This window comes from Dipteris shenzhenensis, chromosome 2 (assembly GCF_047967505.1).
Source record: "Dipteris shenzhenensis isolate YYH24624 ecotype China chromosome 2, Dip_SZ_1.0, whole genome shotgun sequence".
Taxonomy (NCBI): Eukaryota; Viridiplantae; Streptophyta; class Polypodiopsida; order Gleicheniales; family Dipteridaceae; genus Dipteris; species Dipteris shenzhenensis.
The window spans coordinates 35,740,308-35,764,664 of NC_141597.1; the positions used below are offsets into that span (position 1 = coordinate 35,740,308).

Consider the following 24,357-nt stretch of genomic DNA (forward strand, 5'->3'; position numbering starts at 1 on the left):
TGGGATTCACGGGCTTGCTCTTTTATAGCCACCAGTCGTAGTTAGTTAGACCCAATTGGATGACAAACCCAGTCCGCCCAAAACGGTCGACTGGGGGTCGGTCCCAAAATAGGCCACCGACCACACGATAGAACCGGTGCACCATCTGGGATCCAAATGGGCCCTGCAACCTGAGAGTGGGCTGCCTTGGGAAATGCTATGTCTACCCTCAATGCAGTTAGTCATGGGATGCCTTCCCACACTTGCATATAGCCTAGTTGGCGGTGTGCCAACTCTATCTGGAGCTGTCTAGCCATCAAGCCACACATGGCCTCCATATGGTGTCCAAACTAGGACCTACTGGATAACCGAGCTACTCAAATGCCTTCTCCTCATATGGGGGGCTTACAAGTAGAGTTAGCTGGTTCCCGTGTAGTTACACGCGTGTAGTTACACGAGAGTGGAGCATTGATATTTAATACCCCCCCTCAATGTCCACCCGCAAGTTAACTTACTTTTTTGGCCCAATGCCAAGTCGATGAAGATGCCTCTCTAGCAAGTCTCTTCCAAGAGCCTTCGTGAAGATGTCCACAGCATTCTCTGTAGTCGGAGAGTACACCAAGTTGACCTCTCCATCCATGATGAGCTCGCGTACAAAGTGATATTGAATCTCAATGTGTTTTGTGCAAGCATGGAACACAGGGTTCTTTGCAATCGCCATGCAACTCTAATTGTCACATGATAACTACATAGGCTTGTTCTACACTGCACCCATGTCCCCTAAAATCCTTCGCAACCACACTGCCTCGCAAAAAGCAAAGCATGCTGATTTGTACTCGGCCTCGGTAGAAGAAAGAGCAACTATGGGTTGCTTCTTGCTGACCCATGACACAACTCCAGATCCAAGTGAGAAACAATAACCTGTCACTGATCTCCTACTGTCCACGTCTCCTGCCCAATCTGAGTCATAGAATCCGGTCAAGATGTTGCCCTTGGTATAGGTGATGTCGTAATCAAGTGTGCCTTTAATGTATTTCAACACCCGCATCCCTACCCTCCAATGGTTCTCCCGGGGCTTATTGGAAAACCTACTTAGTACACCAGTCACAAAACTGATGTCCGGCTGCATGTTGCACAAGTAAATCAAGCTGCCCACAAGCCTTCTTTACTTCACTTCGTCCACCAGTGGTGATGAATCCTCATTTGAGAGCTTCACATCAACCTCCATAGGGGTACCAATTGTCTTGCACTCAGCCATGCCAAATGTCTTCAGTATTCCTCCAGCATACTTCTTCGTTCTTCTCATCTGCAATCTTCTTTCGGCACTCATTCTGCTTGTGCCATGTCTTGTTGCAATAGAAGCACTTGATCTTCTTCTTTCTCTTTTTATCATTAGAAGAAGATGGTTTACCAGAGTCCTTACCCTTACCTTTCTTTGATCTAGCGTACAAAGCCGAATCTTCTCCGGTCCTCATCTTTTGACGCATCTCCTCCTCCAGAAGCATTGCTCTGAAATCCTCAAAGTTGAGGGACAGATTTCTGTTCTGCATATTCAATGCCATAACAAGACCGTCGTACTTTGCTCGGAGAATCCGTATGCACCTTTGTGCTAGATTTTCGCTGGTGATGGTGATGCCAATCGCAGTCATCTGATCGCGCAGATTCTTCACCCTGGTGATGAACTTCTTTGCTGCTTCATACTCAGATAGTTTCTCGTTCGCGAGTTGAGTCTCCAAATTCTAAATTCGCGTTTGATTCGTGGTCTCGTACTGATTTTTCAAGACCGTCCATGCCTCCTCCGCTGTGGTGACATGTTGAATTAACGCCATGACGAAATCACTTACATTGCAGACAATAGAACACGGTGCATCTACATTTCTTCTTATCCATGCGAGAATCTCATCCGCAGTTGGTACTATCTCTTGTGTTGCATTGGCTAGATTCGGTCTCGGAATCGGTTTCAAGTCCACCCCAGTAGCAGTATCCCAAAGCTCGTATGTGCTTAGGATGGTCTTCATCTTGAACTTCCAGAGTGGATAATTAGAGTCGTCCAACTTTTCGCTTTAGTCGAATGGTGGGATTCGCAGTCTTGTGGGCTGGGCCATCTCTCACAATCTGCTCGCAAATAGAAACACACTACCAAATCTTCTTGCTAGAGTCCAAGCTCTGATACCATGTAAGAAAACAATACAACGTCTGTGCTCAATAGATAATAGGATCTTGTACGCAACAGAGAAAATAGATAGTATAGAGAATAAAAAATCTGATTACTGTAGAATTGATACAATAGATGGCACTGCCTCCCAGCCGTGCACTCCTATGAAAGAAGCGTCGATGGAAAGCTGGAAACAGTAGAAGATGGAGGCTGGATGCTAAGGAATCAAGGTTGATGTAGCCAGTGATGAAATGGGCTTCACAGGCTTGCTCTTTTATAGCCACCAGTCATAGTCGGTTAGACCCACTTGGGTGATCGACCAAGTCTGCCCAAAACAGTCGACTGGGGGTCAGTCCCAAAATAGGCCACTGACCACACGATAGAACCGTTCGGCCCACTGCCATCCGGGATCATCTGGGACTCCAAACGGGCCCCACAACCTGAGAGTGGTGGGCTACCCTGGGAAATGCTCTGTCTACCCTCAGTGCGGTCAGTCATGGGATGCCTTCCCGCACTTGCATGTAGCCTAGTTGGCAGTGTGCCAACTCCGTCCAGCCATCAGGCCACACATGGCCCCCATCTGGTGTCCAAACCATGACCTACCGGATAACCGAGCTACTCAAATGCCTTCTCCTCATATGGGGGGCTTACAAGTAGAGTTAGCTGGTTCCGGCATAGTTACACGAGAGTGGAGCATTGATATCTAACATACTACACCACCTTAGACAAAATGGGAGCAAGCAAATAGAAGACTAGTTTTTATTACAATCCTACACTATAACGAAATCACTTTTGACTTATGTAAATGACTTGGGTGTAGCTCAGGATAGTTTAAGAGGAGGAAAAAGTTTGTCTTTATCCTATGAGACAGAAGAAATGCACTCTTCAATGAAGTAAAGGGTGTGGGTGCATGGGGTGGCTTTAGAGGGGATGTCTAGAGTAGTTGGGAAACTTTTGGGGAATGTTTTATTTTTTGAAGGGAAAATTCTACACGAGATTAGAGGTTCCCAAGAGAGGGGAAGAGTGAGGAGCCTATCCAAAAAGGATGTGGAGACCTACCATGTGAGTAAATGCCCTAGGTGTTGGGGGGATTACAAGGGGGCCTAGGTGGTAGTAGTAGGATCAAGGGGATATCTCCTCACCCATGGTAGGACAATATGGATTTGTCCAAATTTTAAATGCTCAAGTAGTATGACTGGTTAGCTCCCTAATCTCTATTGCTTACATTCATAATCTAAGAGTCCCTTGTTGAGTCCAAATCTTATCTTATGTAAGGACAGATTTTTAGGCCTATCTGATACCTTTGTCATTTGGGGGAGAGGAGGGGGCACACATGCGCTCATGTGTATATGCATGTGTGTGTGTGTGCATGAATGTATGGATATGCATGTGTGTGTATGTGGATGTGTAGTTGTGTATGTGTGTATGCACATTATGCATGCATGCATGCATGCATGTGTGTGTGTGTGTGTGTGTGTGTGTGTGTGTGTGTGTATGTGTGTGTCACTGTGTGTGTGCATGCACGCATGTGTGTATGTTTTGCAAGACTAACTTTGACAAAACCCGTACAATTCTTTTAACAAGACAAACGAGATAATGAATTAATGAACAAGTCTTACCAACCAAGGTAAGATAATATACTATGCATTAAATCCTTTTCATAAGAACGTAAAGCACTTGACAAGATTTTAATTCAAGTTGTTGTAGAAGGAGTTCCACTCACCTGCATCCATCCACACAAAGGAATTGTAAGAACCAAAACCTAGAATGTGATAATGTAGGCTTCATTGCAAAACTCCACTTGTTATCGATATCGCTACATCAAAAGGAAATTACATTCTTGTAGCAGCACCTTAGTAGGAAGATGCCTCATGAGGAATGTTAATAGTGGATTCACAAGCCTCCAGATGTTCCATTGTTTTTGGCACTAGTCTTATGCCACATCTATTTTGCCACATCAATATTTATAAGTATATGTGATTGCAATAATCCATGCATCATGTGTCATGAATCTATGTAACATCATTATGTGTGTAGAGATGAAACATCCTTATGCATTAGAGGCCCTTGTATAAAAAACAACCACCTCTATTTGTGGTAATAATCCTTGTCACATGTGGCACTTGTCAACAATATATGCTACAACACAACTTTGTGTGTTTCTAAAGAATTTTATGCATGTTCTATTACTCATACAAAGGGAAATATGATCGATCCCCATAATGATATTCTAAGACATGATGATTTGCAAAAAAGAAAAATTTTAGTACCTCTTGGGCTCAATGTAGTCTGACCTCTATTATATCATGGTGGTTAGCCCCAAAAATTATTCCCCCAACTTTTCAAATCATTCATTAGGGGAGAATTGGGGTCTCAAAGGGGTCTCATAAGGAATTGGTTAAGAAATGGATTAGGCCTAATGCAAGCCCTATTGTGGGGTCCAAGGGAGTCCTAACCCCCCCTACCTAGGTGGGTTAAGACCAGCTGACCCCACATCTTACACCTAGGAGGGGACCACCACCTACACCTCTTACACCAAGGAGGGCAAACTTCTCCCAAAGTCAAAATTTTGAATTTTGAATTTGAATTTGCTCCATCTCCCTCCTCCCCCTTCCTCCAAAGTCAAATTTTTGAATTTTGAATTTTGAATTTGAATTCCCTCCTCCTCTTCCCATCCTCTTCCCCGTCTCCCTCCTCCCTCTTCCTTCTCTTCCACATGTCTCATTCCTCCTCCTCCCTCTTCCCTCCCCCTCCTCCTCCCTTCCCCCCCCTCCACCCTCCTCTCACATGCGTCCTCCTCCTCCCCCCCCTATTGATTTTTCCTACTCCTCCTCCTCCCTCACGCTCATCCATTCTTCTCTTCCCTCTTGCTCATGGGTGCTCCTCCTTCCTCCTACTCATGCATGCTCCTCTTGCCTCATGCCCATGCCTACTCCTATTGCGTCTCCTCCTCCTACTCATGCGTATTCATCTGCCCTCACCCTCACACCGAGTCCTTTGCTTACTTCTTCTCCCTCGTAATCATTCATGGTCCTTCTCCTCCCTCCTCAAACATGACCTACCTTTATCATGACCTATCATAGTCTCTATAAACTCTTCGACTATTGATGGCACCATTTGATGAGATCTCCGATGTTACCATGTGACCGTATAGTTTCAGGATCAATATGTGATCCATGATCTTTGTTTTTAAGAAAAGAAGCATCTTGAACCATTGGAGGTTCTCTAAAGATTATCCATAGTGGTGCATTCCTTTTGCTAAGGTTCCCTTAGTTGTTCTTTTTGGAACTTCATGGAGGATGATATGAGAATGGTGGGCATGGATGATATGGACTCTTCATATAGAAAGACACAAAGTCATGCATGAGCAAGTTGTTTTGGAGGTGATGCCGGACTTAAAGGGAATGGTGATGCAAAGGAGATTCCTAGAGCTCATGATGCTGCTAATGTAATTCTTGTAACTCAAAAGTTGATTGAAGAAGAAGAATTCACATGATGCATTACATCTATTTAAATTTTAATTTCTAAAATGATGTTAATTCATGTGTGCAGTAGCATGCAGGAATGGAGAATCCATCCATTTGGAACAAGAAGGCATGGAGAATTCATAGTATTGACCCAAGGCAAGCTACGTGATCCATTCCAATATGTTGTGATGCTGCTAATGTAATTCTTGAAGCTCAAAAGTTGATTGAAGAAGAAGAATTCACATGATGCATTACATCTATTTAAGTTTGAATTTCTAAAATGATGTTCCTTCATATGTGCAGTAGCAAGTAGGAATGGAGAATCCATCCATTTGGAAAAAGAAGGCATGGAGAACTCATAGTATTGACCCAAGGCAACCTACGTGATCCATTCCAATGTGTTGTACATGAGATTATAAAAACTTACGAGTTTAATGTGAGATTCCAAATAGCATCTAGCGGTCTTTTTAAGAACTTAGTCGAGGATTCAAAGACCCTATTATTGGTGTATTAGAGCTGAAGAAGAAGAGAAACAGGCTATGAAGCCTCTTTGTAATACAATTTGAAATACAAACACCTATTTCTAATAATATTATTCTATCTAAAGCTCACAACACTGCTATCTTGTGTCACTATGTTCCAAACCTTACCTGTTTGGAAAATAATAGTTGTAGGAGGGGAAAGAGTAGTTGTATCCTATATGAGAGGGAAAAGCAAGAGGGAAAAAGCACCTGTAGAAGGGAAAAGAGTTGACATACTATTATAGAATGTCTTCTTATGCAAATAAACACTCATGTTGTAAACTATACTTTGCGACTGTAAGTCACTCTAATATTTGCATTACTAGGAGTTAGGGATGATCTATTCAATTTGCATTTAATCTTACATTCACAATGTTGCTGCAAGCACATAAATAAATGGGCATGGGGTTTTGTGGGGAACAATAAAAATTGTGTGGGTATTAGTGAATGACACTATGAGGAAGCCGCGATACCAATTTATGGCTCCATTGTTGGTGGATATGTTAATGGAAAGGATAGTGCAACTAGAGAGGAGTGCCAGTGATTTTGGACCCAGCAATGTTATTTGCAAAGACGTTGACTATGAGGAGAGCATGGAGCTATGTAGGAAACTTGGTTTCCATGATTTATGGTAGTAGTGAAGTTTAATAGGCATACATAGAGAGCTTTAACTAGTATTGTTTGCTTACCTTATATGGATAAAGCTCGGGCCTTACTTGTATTGGCAACGCATTAAGACTATTAACTGATGCAATTTTGTATGCTTGTTATGCAACAACAAGAAAATAAAACTCAACTTCGAACAATATTGAAATTTGCTATTAATATATGAGTTGCTCAGTGTATTTACTATTGAGATATTATAAATAAATCCCTCCTCAAGCTACTCTCACACACACACTATTCTCACCTTCTCTCTCACACACACACTTTACACACACACACACATGTATGTGTGTTCTCACAAAAGAAATAATGTGTACATATATGCATGCATGCATGCGCGAGCACGAGTGCGTGCGCGCGCACACACACATACATGTACATATAAGTAATATGTATATGTATATGCATGTATGCATGTATATACATATAATAGCATCCAAGTTAAGTTGGTGGAGAAGAGGGATTGGTGTCCGCTAGCATAATATGTTCCCCTCAAAGGCTTCAAAAGTGATCTAACACCTAACAGGGGTAGGGATTAGGTTTGAAGAAAGATGTAGGTTGTTCTTTATCTGTGACTATTTGAGAGATCAGATGGGTCTTTTGTGGTAGGTTAAACCACCATCGTCTAATAGCGATTTTCTTCATCCTTATTCACACAATCGAGAAACTCATAAGGTGCTAGGGCAAAGACTAATTACATTTGCAACTCTCTTTGAAACAAGTTTGATGTGAGGAGGGCAAGATCCAAGAGTATCTGTCCATCTATAGAAGCAAACAAGAAGTATATGACAATTGGTTAGGAGTTGTCAATAGCTATGATGGTTGTGAAAGAGAGCCGAAAGAATGATGCTTTTATTAGGGCATTAGTAGCTTACATGATTGTGAAAGAGAGCCAAGAGAATGTTGCTTTAATGGGGGCATTTGATATAGCAAAATAGATAGACTTTGTTTGTTTGTGTGGTGTATGACATGTACCAAGGGATCGTAAGAATCACTGACAAAACTATAGTGTTGTCCCTTGTTTGTGTAGTACTTAGTACATATGAATATGAAATGTCTTTAACTTGGCCTAATCCAAATGACATTCTTAATATATCCAATTCGTCGGTTACTCGAGCCTCTTAGGCATCCGATTGTCTCAATGTAGATGTGTTGTGAGGAGACCCTAAGTTCCTTGAGAGATATGTGTAATGAGTGTGATAGCTAAATTTTGACACACTTAGGTTTAATAATGTTGCCCTTGGGAGATGGAAATAAAGTATTGGTAAAGTTTGAAGTTGCAACCTTTGACTGTAAGGGTGATGTTTGATCAAATGATTCCGGTCGCGTGCGTAGATATCTTCCTGATCCTTGGGTGATTTAGATTGTACTAAAGAGCTAGTGTGTAATCCTTTGTGACACCCAATGTTTTGCAACCATGTGACAACTTGCGCATACCAACACCGAACTTTCTTAGGAGGTGTGCACGTAAACTCAAGTGCAAGCCATGTGAGCTCTCATACTTAGAAATGTGCATAAATGTTGTACTTAAATACATTGCATCTAACCTCATTGAAGTGGTTGCAAACTTAACTAGAAGGATTTGATGAGGTTTTGATTGTTTGCACTTGATAAATTTGGAGAACATGAGGAAATGCTACTTTGTGGTGATGTATCTTGGTCTCTAAACGACTCTTGCATACATTGTTGGTCTCACTAATGAGTCAAATAAGAGGAGTTTCACTTTTGTATCTTGAAATAGATGAGATTCATATCCATATGGTGGAATCATGACAGAGGGATTATATATCAATATGCAGAAGACACAAAGAGATGCAAATTTGGCCCGGGCTATGGTTTCTATAGAACAACATGGAGTGGAAAAGACTTGCAGAGCAGTAGAAGAAAAAGGAGGAGAAACAATCAACTTTATAGAGCCAACGTGATGAAATTCAAAAAAAGCATCATACATTATGCCAACACATTGAATCATTGAAGAAGATGGTCACTAGCATGTAGTTAGTTGAAACCAAAATTAGTTTTGGTATCAAAAATATATTTAGTAAATAGTGTTCTTTTTCTATTTTGTAAATATGGAACTAATATCTTGTATCAACATTGCTTATGGGGTTTGGGGAAACAATACCTACGTCTAGGTGAGCATCATAGAAGTCAATTCATTGGACTATAAACAAAATTTGTAATTTGAATACGATAGTCAAATAGATACTATGTTGAGCTTGCTAGAGTTCATGGTTGTGCGCTAGAAAGAAAGAAAGAAAGAGAAAGAAAGAAAGAAAGAAGGAAAGATCTATTAACGTTCGTGGAAATTGAGGGACTACACAAGGCCAACTCCTCCCGAGTGATTAAGGCATAACAACATTCTAACACTATCATAAAGTGGCCTTTATAACATCAGTTTAAGACTGAGAGTCTTTGGGTTTGGATTTGAGAGAGAGAGAGAGAGAGAGAGAGAGAGAGAGAGACCCTCGATTTCTCATAGACTTGAGTTTAGGTCGATGGACAAGGACATCTCTAGAGTTGAGTAAACACCCTTTTCAAAGTTTTGACTATGTGATAAGTTCAAGAAGGGCAGTTGATTACCCCCTTCTAAATCACGTATTGATCCTTCAAGCGATTTAGGAGACTTAGAGACCAGGAAAAGGAAGAAGAAAGAGGTAGGCACTACATCATTGAATCTGGGGCTATCTCAACAAGTGCCCGCTCTTGTCGGTCCTTTAATACCTCTTACGGTGCATTGAGGTTTTTTATTCCTAAATCCAAAAAGATTAAATTAGGACTATGCGACCCATATGTAAGTAGGGGTTTTACTATTACCCCTTGAACAAACATTGTATGTGGGTTTTTCCAGTTATTCACCCCTAGAGATCATTAATTGTCAAGTGTAAGCATGTGCACAAGCACTTCCTACTTTACTTCATGAAGAACTTGAAAGGCACAAAAGTTCCTTGTTAACCATTAGAAAATGGTAAGTATGGTAGCCACCTAGTAGCCAAAGCAATTGTCCTAAGGGAAAGGGGACTCCCTTTGACTTAAGTGGAGGTTTTGATGAAAATGACAAGGGTGGCATTGGGATTGTGCCATGTAGATGATAAAAGATGGTTGAATTTGAGGCATGCCATTTTGAATTGAGGGCTACTAATATTGAAAAATGCAACCATGTGTTGAAATAGAGGACTGGCTATGGCTAGCAAGCGCCCATGTAAGCTCCTCATTTCAAAGATGTTCAAGAGGAAGTAAAGTTTGGGGGGAAGACTTGAGAGAGAGAGGGGGAAAGTCACTTGTTCTACCGAAGCTTGCTAGTAAAAAGAGTCACCTAGGAGTGAAAGTCCATATTAAGTACATGGTAACCTAAGCGCACAACTTACTCGAGTAGGAGTAGAACTCCAGCCCAACTTGTAGTTTATATACATGTTACTCTGGAAGTCCATCCCAGTATGACTTGACTTACTTGTGGAGCTTTGCCAGCTTACAAAATCCTCCATCCATGTCGCCTGATACAGGCATCAGGAGAGTGAGAGATAGCCACCCAGGACTCATCAATAGAAGTCTGCAGAGACTAAAGGACTCTGGTGCCCAACTCGGAGAGGAAGGAGCTGCATCATTTCTTTGGTTCACGAGGAGAAGCTCCATATGGATCACCTTCGTTTTCGTCTCCTTGAGCGTCGTCATAGGCCTGCTGATTTTCGCAATCGACCAACGCATTACCGAGAGCCATCCTTCCAGCCTTATTATTGCTGCGATCGTCCTTAGCTCTTGCTTGATCATTGTGCTTCTGACTTGTCTCCGGTGTGCTTACGGTCTCAAGGTTAAGGAAGATGCTAAGCGTGCTATGGATGATGTCCAATTGGGGGAATTGGATGCAGAATTTTTGAACACCCTCTCCGGGCTGCCCACCAGGTTTTCATACAAGGAGCTGGAAAGCGTCACGAAAAATTTCAGTAAGAAGCTGGGTCGAGGCGGTTTCGGGTCGGTGTACGAAGGGGAACTGCAAGACGGCAGCAAGGTGGCCGTGAAGAGGCTGGAGAAAGAAGGGCGGGGACAGAAAGAGTTCTATGCGGAGGTGGCCACCATTTCCAAGATCCGACACGTGAATCTCGTGTCCTTGAAAGGATTTTGCGCGGACTCGGCGGACCTATTGCTAGTTTACGAGCTCATGCCCGGAGGCTCGCTCGACAGATGGATCTTCAGGAACAAGGATGAGGATGCTGGGTCATCATCAACGGCGGCTTTGGATTGGGAGACTAGATTCAGCATAGCCGTGGAGACGGCAAGGGGACTGGCGTATTTGCACGAAGGGTGCGAGGAGACGATTTTGCATTTGGATGTGAAGCCGGAGAACATACTTTTGGACGATAGATTTCGAGCGAAAGTGTCGGATTTCGGATTATCACGTAGCGTGGAAAGGGAAGGGAGTCGGCTAATGACTACGATGCGGGGAACGCCGGGCTATCTAGCACCGGAATGGCTACTGGGAGCGGGCATCGACAGCAAGACCGACGTATACAGCTATGGAATAGTGCTATTGGAGATGGTGAGCGGGAGGAGGAGTGTGGATCAGATGCAGAAGGATCCCGAGGATTGGTATTTGCCAGCTTTGGCCATGAGGAAGTTGAGAGAGGGTCTCCTTTTCGAGGTCGTGGATCGAACCTTAAGGAAAGAGTTGATTGAGGATGAGCACCATAGGGAGCATGCCGAAATGTCCATCAGGGTGGCCCTCTGGTGCATCCAGGAGAAGCCCCCCATGAGGCCCACCATGGGTTTGGTGCTCGAGATGCTCACAGGCACGGTCACGGTCGAGGACCCTCCCCTCTCTACCAACTTATCTCGCGGAGGCACCCAAGGAGCTGGGACCATGGTGTCCTTCACCATTGATGTTGAATCTCTCATTACTTTGCCCAGATAATAACCAAATAAGGAGATCATGACCCATCACTCAAATAGTATGATTTCTTGGACGAGCTGTTTTTTCGACATTCACCCACCTCGACTAGCTAATCGCATCGAGAAGCCCCCTGCTACCTGGCAACACATGTCACAGGTCATTGTGCCTCTTGTAAAGGGCCGTGAGTGTGTACTGTCTCAATTCACTCAACCCATCACTCAAAATGCCCAAAGTATTTCTCTTCTTTCACCTTGCATTCTGGACATGACTCCATGAGTTATATGTCATATGAGAAACTAGTCATGGCTATCATTACTATGACGTTAATTAATTTCAATGTTTTTCACTTTATAAACTTGCCAAGTGTGGAACCAGATGTGAAAGACTTCTACATAAGCGTCACATATAACATCAAAGTATACATGGATAGCTAGTCCTCTTTAGACCTTAGTATATGGTGGAATTTACACCATTCTCAACAACAACAAGTACTTTTTCTTGCCATGCTATGGGTCTCTTGTGCATTAGATCGATAACACTATCCATTTAGAAGCAAGGTTTTATGAGGAAGACCCCAAAGACATCGCGGCACACAAATTCCTATACAAACTGGCCAGCTCATGCATCCTTCTATCAAATTGTTTGCATGGTGCATATGGAAGTGTTCTTCTATGAGGAAGACCCCGTGGACATTGCTAATGCCCAAATACTTTGGTAGACCCTCATCTATCATTAACACTATTATGTGAATCTGTTAAATTAGCCACTTCCTAGAATTATTCAAAAGCATCGATAAGGTGTTTTGAGATTTTGATTACTTGCCACAATAGCTTATGTGCTGAAAGAAACTTGGAATTATTATGGATTGGAACTTGCACCTATTACTTTGAGCTCTACCTAAAGTTTTAAGGTCAACCTAACACCGATATTTCTAGCTATTCTCTCAAGTTTTAAATAAAATGGCCATACTTCTTACTTGGAATGAGTTTTCTTAGAGTTTGTAAGTCCTAGAGTCTAAGGATAACTATAACACATATGTTTATATTTCCTTCGAACTAGATAATCATATTCATTATGATCTATGGCCTTAAATGTAATTTTAGTGAATGCTGATGACGAGGCAAAATTTGATCTTTTACAAATTCTTTGACGTGTCTAACAAGTTCCAAATTCAACCTTACTTTGTATATGTCTTCAATAGGATATTATGAAATAGCATGAGCTTTTAAGCGACCTAATGTCATGTAGAACACCAAATTCAAATCGTATATTAATTGCTCCTTATGCTAGAATTCACGCTAAATTCAAGATACAAGGGTTAATGGATATCATAAGAAGCTTTATACATTTAAATTATACCTATAGAGTGCCTCTAATCATGGATGCCTAAGGGGTGTTCTAAACTACCCGATCTACATACTCATCACAAAAAACAATAAAGAACAATAATTTTTATTTTTTTAATGGGTGATTTCCTACTTTTCCAAAAAACTATTTACTCTACCAGATTTTGAAATCCTCAAAAAACTCAATTCTAAGAATATTTTCTAGCTATTTGTCACAATTACAACCTTAACAATTAATTGCCTTGCTTCTCTTACGATTTCAACTTGTTATAAAACCAAACCACTCGAAAAATTCAAGAAACGAGCCCATTGGCCCCTATAAGTCCAATATCATCCACCTTTCAATACTCTAATTGTCATGGACAATGGGTAGATTACAACAAAAGCGATGTGAGTGTAAAGTGTACCTCTACTCCTCGGCAATGGCACCAAAAATGCTAAGGGAAAAGCCACCAACATCTCCATGTGTCATGGGAAGAGCTCATCTTCTTCTAAGCCTCATCTAAGAGCTCACACTTCAAAATGCCATCCACGAATGTCATGTCGTAGATCCCGAATTGCATCTTGCGAGTTGTTCCACAAGAATAGTACACGAGGAAGAGAGAGAGGAGAGGTGAGAGCATGAGTGTGTTGAATGGGAAAGGCAATGCAAGCATGGAAGCTATAAGGAGGGAGTAGACACAAGACATCAAAGCTTGGAAGCAAGAGAGCTTGTATTCTCCACAATGCATAATGAGCTCCAAAGAGAGAAAGTTGGCTTTAATATGTGACCCTTGTCCAAACCCTAATTCTTACCTCTCTCTCCACAAGCCCCTATTCTCACTCTTTTATGCCAATGTGACTCAATGAATCTATTCTCTGCTAGTCCTAGTAGAGGGAACAAGTTACACGGCTCATCTCATCAATGATATTATATGTCTTTTCCTACAAATCATGAGATATTACAAGTATTTTTGCACACGTGCCAAAGGAGACTCAATAGTACTAGTAACCAAATCGGTAACAAATGAGACTCAATAGGAAATAATTTTTGTACTACAAAAGATAATAGGGTGATAGGTCTTCGAATCATGATTTAGGCAAGACATCATGTACGTGTGTGTGTGTGTAACCATTGTAGTAAACACATATAATTCCTTGTTATAGTCTAATCACAAAAATCGAAGCTTGCTCTAATTCCAACTTCAATTCTTTAAATGCTCAATCTTGGTCTTTTCTCTAGTTGAATAGTGTACATTCTTCAATAGATCAGTCAAAGGTAAAGTTTGAGCAGCATATTCCTTGATGAAAGACCTATAGTATCCTACCCCTCCTAGGAATCTAGAGCTAGGGGATGTCTTGTAGCACAGGAAACTCTCTGGTTTGTTTTACCTGCTCTAGATCTACTTCAATACCTTGAATGCTTATAACATGTCCACGTAAGACCCCATAGGGAACTGAGGACATGCATTTTTTTGGGTTTAAGGAAATCAAGTGCCTTTAGCAACTCTCTAATAGGTTCCTCAAGCTATTGATGTGGTCCAAGGGTGTTGTTTCCCAAAGTCTAATAATCCGTGAAGATCTTGAGATCATCAAAATAAATTAGTGAATGAATCATTCCTGAACATTTGATATGTGCCCAATGCACTCCATAATCCAAAAGGCATAACATGGCTGTCAAAAACCCCAAACACATAAATGAATGTAGGTTTGAGATTATCCTCAAGTGCAACTACTTTTTGGTTGTACCCCACAAAGAAATCCATAAAGATGTAAATCTCTTTACCCACACATTGATCAAATATATGCTCTATGAAGGACAATGGATAGGCATATGTTATGGTCACCTTATTCAACTCCTTGATTTGTAGTACACAATCAAACGCTTCTTTAGAGGTACATTTTTTTGGGTTTAAGGAAATCAAGTGCCTTTGGCAACTCTCTAATAGGTTCATCAAGCTATTGATATGGTCCAAGGGTGTTGTTTCCCAAAGTCTAATAATCCATGATGATCTTGAGATCATCAAAAGTAAATTAGTGAATGAATCATTCATGAATGTTTGATGTGTGCCCAATGCACTCCATAATCCAAAAGGCATAACATAGCTGCCAAAAACCCCAAACATAGAAATGAATGTAGGATCGAGATTATCCTCAGGTGCAACTACTTCTTGGTTGTACCCCACAAAGAAATCCATAAAGATGTAGAGCTCTTTACCCACACATTGATCAAATATATGCCCTATTAAGGACAATGGATAGGCATCTGGTATGGTCACCTTAGTCAACTCCTTGATTTGTAGTACACAATCAAATGCTTCTTTAGAGGTACATTCATCAAATATTTGATCTATGAAGGATAGTGGATAAGAATCTAATATAATCGATGTAGACTTGCCCTTCAGTCAAAAACTTTTTGGTGGGAACTAACACGATGGGTGGGCACCATTCTAAAACATGTACTATAAATATTATTCTAGCCCCAAGGAGTTCTATAATCTCATCGTAACATACAGGTTGTAGCTTCTCACCCAGTCAATGGCATGGCTATCAAACCGGCTTGGCACATGGTCTGAGTGGAATATCATGAACCATCTCAAACGAATGGATTCCTTTTAAATCTGGATAGATCTAATGCAAACATATCAACAAATCATGTTAGTACATTTTTGTGAATGTTTTGGATATAAAATCCCCTTATATTGAACCCACGTCATAAGGTTGCACCATCTCCACATAAATTAAGTGGGTTTGTCTTAGTAGCATTTACATAAAAATCTGTGGGGCGTTCACTATGTAAAATTTCCCATAGCATCTGCAAGAAAGCAGATATCTAAAATACTCCTACATTTGAAATTTTACATGTGGGGCCAAAACTAGATTAGGTATTTTTTGACATATTCCTACGAAAGCTTAATTGGGTGTAGCCATTTTTTGTGATATCCAAGGAATATACTATGGACTGATAACTTGTTCATTGATTTATAATTTATGCATTATTACTCAATAGAATTTGACAAACTTGGTGTCTAAACTTCTCTAGACATTCCAAACTTGAATATGGGACCAAAATATTATAGATTTTCCTTCTTAAATGGAATATCATTAAACCATTTCAAAATGATATTTTGCATATGAAACATATGTTGGAGTAGAATTGTAGTAAAGTAAAGTAAGTAGAAGTTAAGTAGGTAGTGCTCATGCACATGCTTACACTTGACAGTTAATGACCTCAAGGGGTGAATAACTAGAAAAACCCACATTCAATGTCTCTTCAAGGGGTAATATTAAAACCCCTACTTAGATATGGGTCGTATAGTCCTAATTTGAATTTTTTGGATTTTGGAATTCATGTGAATATTTTTAATTAAAAATCCCCTTATATTAACCCATGCCATATGGTTACCTATTTTATAGTGCACCCATCACCACATACTTAAGTGATTTGTCTTAGTAGCATATACACAAAAATCCTTAGAGGGATCACTATGTAGAAATTTCCCATAGCATCTATGAGAAAGCATGTATCTAAATTACTCATACATTTGAAATTTTACTCGTGGGATCAATGCTTGATTGAGTATAAGCCATTTTTTGACATATTCCTATGTATGAAAGTCTACTTATGGGGTACAAACTTGATCGCATGTAGCCATTTTTTGTGAGATGTAAGGAATATACTATAGACTGAAAACTCATTCATTGATCTTATGCATTGTTACTTAACAGCATTTGAAAAACTTGGTATCTAAACTAATCTAGACATTCCAAACTTAAATATGGGACTAGATATCATTTTTGAATGGAATCTCATTATACCATTTCAAAATGTTATTTTGCATGTGAAACATGTATTGTAGACTATATATGATATTCAAATTGATTTGAAAACATTTAAAAATATTCCACGCATAAATTATCATTGAAAAGTGCGCTAATTGAGCTTTTGTTTAAGCTAGAAATTAGACTCCATAATCATAATTATGGAGTTTCTACATGGCTCTTAAAACATTGGTCTTTCATAATATTCATAGTTTGAATCACCCTAAAATGGGCATACTAGAAAATAATCAAATCATGAATATGTACATGTACACTGCTCTTTGTCCACCATTATTTATCCTTCCTTTCTTTTGCATTCATGTCCTTGCAAACAATGAGGCTCACAAACATGTCAATGATGACTCAATTTATTAATCTATAATAACATCAAATCCTCTGGTGTCTCGTTTTACCATTTGGTTTTTTCAATCATTTTAGGCCTCTTTGCACTTGTCTTGTGAGCACCAAGGAAATCCAATTTGGTGATGTATATGATTTGTAGTGGAAAACCATGGCCATCACCTCTTCCTAAAATTCACATCTCTTGCACTTGATTTTAAAATTTCATGGCTCTCACTCTAGTAAATCCTAAATATATTACATTTTTTTTCTAATATTCTTCCCATCTTTGGACTTGTACCTTTCCATATTGCACTGGGATTGCATTATTTCTTTTCAAAGATAAATTTCTCTCTCCATATTTTTATTCCCCTCTCCATTCTCATTTTCCTCATGTCATAAGCTCATGTCACTTTTCCCTTTGATCATGCAACTTGATATTGGATTTGGTAGGGTTTTGCATGTTGTGAGCCTATATTAACATGGTCATGTGATCATACTTTAGAATCACGAGAGAAAAATCTATGGTCATGCCAATATTCATGGCGACTTGGTCATGATTGTCTAGTTGACCTACCCATTGATAAGTAGTATATTATTGGTAGTATAAAATACCAAATTTAGTATATGCATTTTAATGATGGTATGTTGCACAATATTTTATGTATAAAACTAATCACCTTCCAATAGACAAGGACAAGATTGCCTTTCTCTTAGGATTGTGAACTCTTATACTAAATGTTCATTGGGGATTTGTTAATTCTAAGAAACAAAATAGAGTTTTGAGGATGTGGACAATTCATGCTTTTTTTTGGGAATGTGAGCTCTTTTTCTTCTTGTGGATGAGACCTTGAGCAATTCTAAGGAGAGATTAGAGTTTAGGGGTTATGCTTTATTTCCCAGCTTCTCAATCACTTGAGGGAGTCACTATATATAAATGGTATATATCATGTGCATTCAAGGCCTATTTCTTAAATCCCTTATCTATGAATATTGTATGACGAAAAGATATCCTTTATCTATGAATATTGTATGATGAGAAGATATCCTTTTTCTATACAAGTCTATAACTTTTTTTCAAAATGTTCTTTCTAGTATCCTTTTGTAAAAATATTTCAAAGTATTTTATGATCCCTCTCTATAAATATATTTCAAAATATTTTCGAAATATATTTTATGGTATCCCTCTAAATATATTTTGAACTACTTTTCCTTTGTAAAGACACTTTAGTTAAAAACATGATTTAAAACTATCCTTATATTGAATGCACATGATAATCACATTTTTTCTACACGATTCCTTCGAGCTCAATGACAACTATAGGGATTACAAATCTTATGTGGTTTGAGATTAGTCTTGACAACATTGGATTTCGGGTGATTCTAAGGAAAAACTTTTAGGTTCTCTTACTATTATGCTTAAGCCTTATATAGTATGAGTATTTGTTGTGTTGAGGTAGTAGCAATAGAAACCATGAATGACCAACATTACAGCCATTATAAGTAACTCAAAGCACAAGGAACAAACCAACTAAGGCACATAGCCCTAAGTAGGATTTTGTGGAATGGGCACATGAAGATATATCTAGTAGAAGTGCCCTATTTATTAAAAATCAGTGAGTGTAGGTGTTCCATGCATAAGAAGTCATTTTTGGGTGACAATAAATGTCAGATTACCAAGTATCCAAGACTCTATGCAAATGATATTGTAGATAAATTACAATAAAATCTCTCACTATCTAGGTTGGCCAATTAAGCATTAACATATGATGTGTGTTAGAGCATTCATCAAGAAAATTAGCTACTACAGAGAGTTCCCCACTTGGAAAAATACATTAAGGGGGATGCTAATGAAGTGTATCCTTCTACTAAGATCATAGAAATTTAAGGACTATGTTATATTTTAAGGCATGATTGATGAGATTACATTAGGGTGGAAGCATGGTAAGGTGGAATGATTTTTCCATTATATAGCATGAAAATATAGCAACTTCCATAGTAGAAAAAATGGTTTTTATATTTTGCAATTTATTATAAAAACTTAGTTACATAATTATATATGCTGCACCACTACCAAGTTATTGAAATATTGACACGACATTTTTGGCAGGCCCTTGATTCTCTTTCCAAACTTCCATTCCCCCTTGTTGCAAGTGACTATCTATTCAAGCATTTGTTTCTCCTATCCTTTGTGTTGGAGAATCTTTGTTCACCCTCCACCCCATCACCTAGCTTAATAGCTCATTATTCCTTCATTCACCCTTCACTATTCCTTTTTTTGTAGCTCTAGTCTATTGAGGATTCAAACACATGATAACAAAGCAATAGTAGACATCAATGCATCCATATTTCTTTTAAAGTGTGGATCAAGTGTTCTAGATTTTTCTCAGAAGAGTATTTCAAAAGCTGCCATTTTTTTCTTTCAATCAACTGGTGACTTCAGAGTTTGCATTGGGCAATATATACTGACTTTTAGTCTTTCTATTTTTTTTAAACCGATTCATATCAGGTCATCATGGCAGCTAATCCAACTTGTAAGACATCTAAGAAGGTATCCCAAGTGCAAGTCCCTATACAAAAGAAAATTTTCCAATAAACATGGGATTTTAATGAGGATTATGGGCTTAGTGTGGTTGGAATAGATCCAAGGGAGATACGAGCAAGTTTGAAAGATGTCAGCCTTGTACACTGGGAGTTTGTATTTGCATGTCCCAAACCAATTTTTGGATATCATGTACATGATGAATTTGCAAGAAGCTTGTGCAGTGTCAGTATGAAGTCTATTAAGATGGGCCATCACATTACAAAATTGGCCTATTTTTTCCTTGGAGAACTGCAAGGCAAAGGACTGAGGACATGTAGCCTTTAAGGCAGTCGATCAAGCGAGCGATGTCAAGCAAGCAAGACCAAATAAGCGAGCGAGAAAAAGCGAGCAAAGCTGAAATGGTTGGACTACAAACACATAATCTCATTGTATGTATGTATGTAATCATTAATAAAGATTTATAGTGCTTCCTCAACATTGACCATGATTATAATTTAATATTGCAAGTGTTCATTCGTAATCATGTTCTACATTCTATGAGATGAGCTTAAATAGAAATGGTTTGGCTATCAACAATAGGTACTATATAGTTGAAGTGGCATAGAAAACATTTGATTGTTTTTCTCCCAATATATATATATATATAGTTATAACATAATCTTATTATGAGTGGCCTTGCTCTAAATCTAGTGCAAGAAACTGGCAACAATTCTATTAAATTCACATTTTGATGCATGGAATCTTACTAAATGGTGCAAAAGGTCATGATAATCATCTAAATCATGCCTTGCTATTCATTTTGATATGTAACATGACCTTTTTTGGATTTGTAAATTTAAAGATACAGGACGTTGAAATTCTCATCTTTTGGGCCAAAAGAGAAAGCGTTAATGCACAGCCTGTGTGGAAGATTTGGTGATCTCACTTATGTTGGTGGAGAGAGAGAGCTTGATTATGGAGGATTACAAAAAATTGGATGAGTAAAAGTGAGTGAAGATAGGGTGTATGTTTACTAATGATGCCTTGGCAATGACCTAGGTCCAACTCTCTCATGGACTTTTGAAGAATTTGGAGAGTTTTGCTACTAAAATAAGGGATTTTCCAATCTATTATTGTTATTTATTTATTTATTTTTTTGGCTCGCTCGCTTTTTTCTTGCTTGCTTTTTTTGGTTCACTCACTTTTCCTCGCTCGCTTTTTGGTAATCCTTCTAGGCACAAAACACAAGAGGCGGGAAGACAATATGAGATCTTTGCATGGTGTGAACTCACTTTACCATCCAATATGAAACCTCTCGTTTCCACAACATTGGTGAAAAATATATCTTACATGAACCCAGGATTCTAGAAAAAACAGGAAGATGGTATTGGTAGGATGATGATTGCAACTGAGGTTAGGTTGGGATATCTGAAGTCTACACTTGATGGCAGACACAAGGTTCTTGAGAACACTAGCCAAGATTTGTATAGAGCAGAGGGCAAGCATATAGAAATGAACAATCTAGAAGCTAAACTGTGGTCTTGGAGAGGATAGTGATTGAGAATGGTTGCTATAAATGTTCCAAAGATTGCATACCAAAGATAATGTATAGGAATTATAGAATAGGGTTGATGATGCCAAGGTGAGTCTCTCAAATGATGTTATCTTATTTCTAATTTTCTATAGCTGTGCATGGTACATGTGCTACTTAGCTATCTGCCATCTATTATACAGCATGTTTATTTGCTATTTAGCACTATTTAGCATAATCTGTTCAATATAACATGGTTGATGTGCAATGTAGTATTGTTTGTGCCACAATTTCTCCATATAGCATAGTTAATGCACTTAGAAGCAAATTCTATGCTATATAGCTTATAATATATTAAGCTTCTATGCTATGTGCATTATCTATTCTATATATCACTCAATCTATTCTTTTAGGATTCTAAATGAGCTATACATCTCATACTATTTTCTACGTACAATATCTTTAATATATAGCACTTAATCCATTCTTTTAAGGCTATTTACTACATACAATATCTCTGATATATAGCACTTCATCTATCCTTTCGAGTGTAACTGATAAGGTATATAGCTCATACTATGTGCTATACAATATTTATTTTATATATTACTTTATCTAATCTTTCAAGAGTACAAGAATGAGCTATATAGTTCATACTATGTGCTATGTACATTATCTCTACTACATAGTAGTCAATCTATCCTCCTTTCAAGCCTACTAAATGAGCTATATATCTCATGATATGTGCTACATGCATTATCCCTACTATACACCACATAATCTATTCTTTTAGACATACTATATGAGCTATATAGCTCATGTTGTATGCTATTTACATGATCTCTGCTATATAGCACTCTATCTATTCTTTCAAGCCTATTGAATGAGCTATATAGCTCATGCTATGTGCTATACACCCTCTCTACTATATAGTACTTAATCTTATATTTCAAGCATATAGTACTCATACACTCTTAGTTATACAGCTCATTCTATGTGCTATACATTATTTTTGGTATATATTACTTTGTACCTAGTATGAGCTATATAGCTCCTACTATGTGCTATACATTATTTTTTGTTATATATTACTTTATCTAATCTTTTAAGCATACAATATGAGCTATATAGTTCATACTATGTGCTATGTATATTATCTCTACTATACAGCTGTTAATTCATTCATTCAAGCCTATTGAATGAGTTGTATATCTCATGTTATGTGTTATGTACAATAAATATGTCTTCTCTCGTGTCTTTGATATGCCATGCTTGGCGACGAATCATGATCAATCATGTGTTCCATCTTCTCCATATTTGTATTGTTACACTTGTTTCGATCATATTTAAGTCTAGTTGTGTGTTGCCCAAACAATGCAATGTGTATTTAGTTATTGTACACAATGCAACAAATGATGTGAATGATGATTCACACATAAGAAAAGATCATCCTTGAATCTTTCAACAGCCAGCCAACTTGCATGTACAAGCTCAACAAGATTTGTCGTGGGCACATGTGATATGTCCTCTGTGTCCTATCAAGAGTGAAGTACAGTGTGTGGTTTGTTTGCAAAATTTGGTGGGAAAATAAAATTTTGTATTTGTGAATAGATACTCACACCAACAAAGTGCTTCCGCCAATGTGGATATCGGACATGCCACTAACTCAGGCAACAATCCATCACAAGGATGTTCGAATCAGAAACCTTCCCTATGGCCCACCAAGCCTGAATGTACCTTTGCTAGGTGGTTGCATCCTCCTCTGTAGATGCACACCTCCACAATCGGCACAAGCATTTGTGCTCGTCTTGGAAGCTCCTATGCACATACTAGAAGGTGTGGATCTGTAGGCTTTGCTCCCAATGGAAAAGGCAAGACCTTTCTTGGCCATGCATCACGTTCTCTGGTCCATTATTGAATACTATTTGTACTGCCCTCCAATTCGCACCAGCCTCGTTTCCATGAAGCCTTTAAAGCCTGCAATGGGGTGCCCACACTTCTCCATGACATCATTTAACTTTGACCAAAAAATGATCTGATCCTCAATGTCCTCCTCTTTCATCTCGCACATGGCAATAGTCATCAACTCTTGGATGCTGCATCATACAACTAAAGTTAGGCATAAGCATAATCCTTTAAGTGCTGGAGGGAATGTAGGAATACTAGCATTTGCCTTACCTCGGATCATATATGTGAGCAGCCATCGTTGTCCACCTGCATATGCACCGTACATGGTCAAAACATATCCAGCTATTTTGTAGATCTCCCCCACTAGTGTGGCACATGCGGTTCACTAGATCTATCCCCGAAGCAGGCCTTGTTGTCGACATCTTGAAGATAAAGCATATGCTTTCATCATCGACCACTTTGACCGGGGAAGAGGCTCCCATGGAAAAATCTATAAGCACATCTTTGCTTTAGCTTCCAGAGCTTGGACTCCATGCCTTCATCACTTTCAATGCGAGCACCATGTACCATATGCTTGAACCTGAGCCAGGTGTCCATTTGACTACACGTTATGTTGCTTCTAATAATGCAAAGAAAACAAATTTATGTGTAGTTGCCATTGGGTTGGCCCTGTATGGTTTACCTGTGCCTTTGGACAAGAGGCTCCAACTCCTCAAGCATTGCCATCAACTCATTATCTGCTATAAGGGAGATGCCCGGGTCGCAGATGAGGGTACTTGAGACTACTTTTTTTGTGACTACCATTTGTAGTGTCTGGAATCTATTGCACTAAAGTCCTTCACCATCTCTTCGACTGTGCACTTAAGGTCTTTTACATGGGCTCTACAGGTACCTCTTTGCACCTTGTGATTATGCATGCCCACGTGGAAAATGAGTCTCATCATTTTGAGCCCCGCCAGCACATAGTATGCCACACATTCGCATTGCTTCAAAAGAATGGGGGACCTTTTGCAAAAGAAACAAGCCAAGGTTCCCAAGCCACTAGCAGACATTCCAACAGTTAGATGTTGTTGTTCATTTTTCCTACACCAAACGAGAGAAGATTATACCATGCAATCAAAGAGACATAGTCAACGTTCTCTAACTCAATTTCTCGGCAATGGGTGTGCGATCTATCCATGCAATGAGGTTCGACAATCCGTTAATTGACCTATCAAAGCAAAGGGGGTTTGTAC

The 24,357-nt window shown here is 39.1% G+C and overlaps 1 pseudogene; it reads left to right on the forward strand.

Annotated features, from left to right (window-relative positions):
* Positions 1-10,275: 10,275 nt before the first annotated feature.
* Positions 10,276-11,694, forward strand: LOC147904688 (G-type lectin S-receptor-like serine/threonine-protein kinase SD2-5 pseudogene; annotated as a pseudogene).
* Positions 11,695-24,357: the final 12,663 nt, after the last annotated feature.